The 6223-nt window shown below is 45.6% G+C and overlaps 1 protein-coding gene across 16 annotated transcripts in view; it reads left to right on the top strand.

The window, feature by feature from the left end:
* LOC144256697 (tyrosine-protein phosphatase non-receptor type 4-like) overlaps window positions 1-6223 on the top strand; it is an 851727-nt gene that overhangs the window by 426643 nt on the left and 418861 nt on the right. The gene's annotated exons all lie outside the window — the stretch shown is intronic.

Below are 6223 nucleotides of genomic sequence, written 5' to 3'. Positions count from 1 at the left end.
GACAAGAATATTATGACCGTTGGTGTTTGGACCTTCAGGGCTTTTTTGTTTTGTTTTAGGTTTGCATGTGCTGCTCTTGGGAGGTTCAAATGCACAATCCCATGCTCCTTTTATTTGACCACATTTGGATCTGAATATCAATGGCTCCAGGCTTCCTGACCCAGTCACTCCTCCTGACCCAGTCACTCCTCCATCTGCTCAGTGAGGATTGCAAATGTGTTCTGTTTTCAAACCTCAGCATGGCCTTGTCTCTTGACCAGAAGCCTGGGGTCCCCATTTGAGCACGTGAAGGCTTAGGCCACTAACATCCCCACCTACCGTTCATCTGTACCCCGAAGGAGTGGTGTGCATGGGTCTCAGCTAGTCCCTCACTTGGGCTGTGTCCTCCCCCACGCTGGGAGGTGCTGTAGGTTTCCAGCTCACCCTCTCCTGGCCAGCAGTGGCCACCTCTCTGCTGGAGTTGTTCCAGTTTGCCAAAAGCCTGGTTTTTACTCTCTGTAAACGAGAGGTGAAGCACACATCAAAGGTCCAGCTGTGCTGCCTCCGTGGGCTGCCCACCCCATGGACTCCTTCCCTGGTGGAGACCGTTCCTTCCTTCAGTGGCCCTTAGTCCTCTGCTTCATTTATGAGTTGGTTTGTGCGTTTGCTTGTTGTAGTGGGGGTTGAACCCGGGCCTCACTAGTGTAAGGCAAGTGCTCTACCACTGAGCTCCACCCCAGCCCTTTGGATTTTAGACAGGGTCTCGCCAGTTGCCCAGGCTGGCCTTGCACTTGCCACCCTCCTGCCTCTGCCTCCGAGAAGCTGGGATCACAGGTGTGACCACCACCACCCCCAGCTCCTCTGCTTGCTTTGTCCACTGCTCTCAGGACCCCTCCCTCTTCCTGATCAGCTCGTCACTTAATATCCGTGACCTTCCTCTGGATTCCACCATAGCTGGCTCTTCACGTTTGCAAACTCTCAGGGTTTACAGCAGCTCAACATGCAGCTCTTGACTTTACTCATTCATTCATTCATGGTGCTGGGGTTGCACCGGGCCTCCTGTTAGCCTGACTCTTGGTTCAGTCTCTCAGCTCTTAACCCTCAATTTCACGTGTCAGTCCTGAATATTAGGGTGCAAACAGCTGTCCTATCTGAAATGCACCACAGATGTCCACTCAGCTCCTGAGACTTCTGTGACCTCACCTCCACCCAGCCTCCCAGAGCTGCCCACCAGACCCTTGGTGCAGCTGTCCACCCCCACTAGGGGGCACTCTTCACCACTGCTCAACCAGAAACCTTGACTTTGACCCAATATTAGACTGTTCTGCAAAATCAGCTGGCTCCACCTGCAACTATTTCCAGGTCCAGAGGGATCACTATTATCTGCCCACTTTGCTTGCTGCCTGGAATAGGTGCCACCATCTCTCACCCTGATGGCTGCAGGGCTTTCCCTGAGGCCCTCCATGACCACTGTGCCCTACTCAGTAACTCAGTCTCTGTGAGGAAGTGAAAGTGCATCTTACACAGGGGCACAGTGGAGCTGCGGATCGTCCCTGGTTGGTGAACAGAACACTGGCCAGTCCACGCACTCCCCTGAGGACCCTCTCTTCTGCTGATTTGCCACTTTGCTCATCATCTCCAAGACTGCAGTTCGGTTTTTTGCTGTGTTCTGTTTTCTCCTCTTGTGCCTGGGCAAAAGCATCAGGAAGGCTATGTCCATTGAACATGGAACCTTTACATGGACTGAAGATGACATCGTAAGCTCTATGAAGCTGCCTTCAGGAGCCCAGCACGGAGCAGGAAGCCTCACGCACACACTGGATCTCTTAAATCCAGCTCAAGACGAGGCCATAGGGACCCCAGGGCATTCTTGGTTGGCTGGGCCCTGCTGGGTCCTCTTCCCTGCCTCTCACACCTGGGTCTGCTCTTCTCCTTGCCTATTTGGTTCCCGACTCTCATCTCCTCTGGGTTCTTCTAGCCACCCAGATCTTGCCTTTCTGTCCCCTTCACAGGCCCCTGGGATATTGTCCCTGGACATGTCTGCGGGCTCATTTCCCACATCCTTTTGCCCCCTCAGAGACCACTTCCTGCCTGAAGTCTGGAGGAGCTGGTCACCTGTGTGACCAGCAGGTGACACCATCCAAGGCAAGTGCTGCCCCTTGGCCTGAAGAGCATATCCCAGCAGTTCTGCCTCCGACCTTCGCATGAACAACCAGGGGATGCTGGGTGCTGGAATTTAACCACATAGAAGGATTTGCTCCAAGACTGGGCGATACTTAGAAGCTGTCTGGGCACACAGCCATGATAGAGCTATGCCCCCAGATCTTGTAGTAATTAACTATGCCATCTTGGAACATGGTCTTTTCCTGCCTTGGCTTTCTCACTTTTTGTGTGTGACATTATCATGTAATTAAATAAATCTATTTACTGTTCCTTTTAAATGTAATATCCTGTTTATCTCGCTCACTTTTACAGACCCTTATATACACCTTATATCATACTTTTATTACCATTTACCTTGATCATGAATAAATTAAAAATAAATCATTTAGCCATGGGGAAGTATGATATGCAGGTTTGTGAGACCCTAATAAAAGCAAACAAGCACAGCATCCCACTAGACTAAGTTTACAGGGTTTTGGGCTCAGTTTCCCAGTTAAAGTTCCTTTTTGGGGGGCAGGGTACTGGGGAATGAACTCAGGGGCACTCAAACACTGAACCACATCCCCAGCCCTATTTTGTATTTTATTTAGAGACAGGATCTCACTAACTTGTTTAACACCTCAATGTTGCTGAGGCTGGCTTTGAACTCCAAATCCTCCTGTCTCAGCCTTCTGAGCCTCTGGGTTTACAGAAATGCACCACAGCTTCTGGCTAAACTTTCTCTTATAAGTTCAAATGCAACAAGAAACTGAACTTATTTAATCACCATTCATGGCTTAAATACTTTCAATAATAAACTCACTACAATTACTTAAATATTATTTCCAACTTTTAAAATTAACTTCATGAGCTGGGTGCGGTGGCGCATGCCTGTAATCCCAGTGGCTCTGGAGGCTGAGACAGGAGGATTGCGAGTTTAGATCCAGCCTCAGCAAAAACAAGGTACTAAGCAACTCAGTGAGACCCTGTCTCTAAATAAAATACAAGGTAAGGCTGGGAATGTGGTTCAGTGGTTGAGTGCCCCTGAGTTCAATGACTGATAAAAAAAAAAAATTAGCTTCATTACATTAGCTGAAAATAATAAAGATTGCTGCCTCTCAGAACGCTGCCTGCTTCAGTACTAGGGCAACCAGCATAAACTCAGGTCTAATTCTGTAGTTTTTCTCTTCAAATTATATGAGAATAAACACAATCAAGAATATTATCATTCTTTTTTTGATGTTTTTTAAATGTCAATGGACCTTATCTATTTATTTATTTATTTATTTATATGCAGTGCTGAGAATCGAACCCAGTGCCTCACACATGCTAGATAAGTGCTCTACCACTGAGCCACTTACCCCAGCCCCTTTATTGTTCTTACATGCCATCTGCCTACAGTACATTAAATGGCTTTGATGTCTCAGGAAGCCTTTTTAAGTTTTTGTTGTTGTTGTCATTACAGTTTTATATCTCAGCACATTTAGGCAAGACCATCTCTTTCCACATAGGCAGAGCAAGTTGCCCTGACAAGGAGGAATCCACAACCATAGCCAGGAAACTGTGCCCTTGGATATGAAACACATACCATGCTGATTTTCTCCTTGAAAAGCTGCCTCCCCTGCTGTCCCTCTGGCCATCACACGGAGACCCAAGGGCTGCTGCTCTGAAAGCTGCCTTGCCCTCCTCTGACCCAAAGTCCGCCTGCATTTTCATTGTGAGAGCTGGAACTTGTCTCTCCTGCTGGTGTCTGGCTCTGGGTGGAGCAGGCTTCTCCTTTCAGAAACCCTGGGTATCTTGGGGACCTGGTCCTACCGAGAATCCTTTTCCCCAATGTGTTCTATAATTTGCCAATCAAGTCTGTAAACAATGAAAGCTAACTTCTGATATTCCTCTGTGTCCACTGAGGCTTTGTTGTGGATAAAACGTTGAGATAGAAGCAATTTGCACATTCTTTTTAAAATGGATTTAATTTTTTCTTAACTTAGAATGGGTCCTACCTTTGCTATAATATATGTATATATATGTGTGTGTATATATGTATATGTGTACATATCTATATGTATGTGACAGCAATAGTAGGACCATATACATATACACATATATGTATATACATATGTCTAATATATATCTCCATGTTCAAACTAACTCATTCAATTAAAGAAATATTGCAAAAGTTATTCTTTATTTATTTATTTTTTGGTACTGGGGATTGTACTCAGGGGCACTTGACCACTGAGCCACATCCCCAGCCATATTTTGTGTTTCATTTAGAGACAAGGTCTCACTGAGTTGCTTAGTGACTCACCATTGCTGAGGCTGGCTTTGAACTCCTGATCCTCCTGTCTCAGCTTCCTGGGCCATTGGGATTACAGATGTATGCCACCACACCCAGCTTAAAGCTCATTCTTGGCCTGGGGATGTAGCTCAGTTGGTAGAGTGCTTAACTTAAGTGCACAAGGCCCTGGGTTCAATCCCCAGCACCATTAAAAAAAAAAAAAAAAAAGGATCATTCTTAGCGAATCTCTCAATCTAAGAAAATGTAACATATGAATTACAGACAAATTGGAAAGGTTTATCAACCCAGGTCTTAAGTATAGCAGGATTTATTTTTAATCTAAGTATGTGGAAGTCTGTCTATTTAAGGTTTAATTTGTTAATATTTCTAGTGAAAGTGATTTTGAATATTTCAGTTTAAAAGAAAGTGTTGAAGTATTGAATAAAGAAGTTAAAAATAGAAACTTTTTTTGCTTTTTTAATCAATCATTAATTTAATAAATACATGCATGTTAAGCACCTACTACATACCTTGAACTCGTTGGAGTATTAGGATACACAAGGGAATCACATAAATACCCTGATAGAGAAGGCTACATCATTAGTTATTTGTTGATGCTGATTTGACTAATATACAGTTTTTTAAAAAAAATATGATTTATATGTATAATTTTAGAAAATTTGGAAAATGAAAGAAATTACAGACAAAATGTATATTTCCAAATACCCAGAGTGCTGTCACCCAGAGTCAGGCTCCTGGTGCTCTGCCTGGTGTTCTGCTCCACTCCTGGTGTGGCCCACCTACTGGGTCACACAGCAGGGGTTCTGGTCTATAGTCTGTAGCTTGTCTGCAGGTTTTTTTTTTTTTTAATGGTTAATGTCCAGACTAGTGTGGTAGCCCATTCCTGTAATCCCAGTGGTTTGGGAGGCTGAGGCAGGAGGATCATGAGTTCAAAGGCAGCCTTGACAACTTATCAAGCCACTAAGCAACTCAGTGAGACCCTGTCTCTAAATAAAATACAAAAATAGGGTTGTGATCTGGCTCCGTGGTCAAGTACCACTGAGTGCCCCTGAGTGCCCCGGGTACCCCTCCCTCCCAAAATAATAATAATAGTTAATGTCCGTGATAGGCCTTTTCTCTCTAGTGGGAAAATTAACATACTGTTAATGGATCCTCTTTCAGGATGGACCATTTCCATCTGATGCCATTATAGCTCTTCTAAGACCCGAGACCTTGCAGAGAGAGGCTTGGTTGGGCCTGCAAAGCAGTTTGTGTATTCTTTCTTTGTCAGCTGCAGAAATAAGGTAACAGACCTATGTGCAGGTCAACTCCAGCTGGAGAAAAGGAGAAGGCCAGCTGCAGGTTTTCAAAGACCATCTCAGCTCACCTCCACAGGCCAGAGGGGCCCTGGGACGAAGCAATGCACACAGCCACCACCAGAATGTATCAGCTGCAAAGTCAGTCCAGCTGCCCAGTGAGAGCTGGTCATGGCGGGCAGGGGCATCAGGAGGCTACTGTCCAATGTTCCTCCATGTCATGACAGGGTGGGCTTCCCTATCCTGCAGCAAGGAGACACTAGCTGGAGACACATTGTCTCTAGAAGGAAGGGAATATTGACATGGCTTGAAATGTATAAAGTGCAGGGCACAGTGTGCATTTGTATGTTCCCACAGGATTAAAGACATCAACCTGTGTGCACTCATAGGCTACAGGAACTTAGTTTTGGAAGGCCCTGCTCTGTGCTCCTCTCCCACTCAGTCGTTGCTATGGTGTGGCTATTACTTGTCCCTCAAGGGTTCATCTGCTGGGAGTGTGGATGAGCCC

The sequence above is a fragment of the Urocitellus parryii genome, chromosome 1 (genome assembly GCF_045843805.1).
Source record: "Urocitellus parryii isolate mUroPar1 chromosome 1, mUroPar1.hap1, whole genome shotgun sequence".
NCBI classification, from domain to species: Eukaryota; Metazoa; Chordata; class Mammalia; order Rodentia; family Sciuridae; genus Urocitellus; species Urocitellus parryii.
The sequence above is the reverse complement of the archived record's forward strand: the minus strand, read 5'-3'. Positions and strand labels throughout refer to the sequence as shown.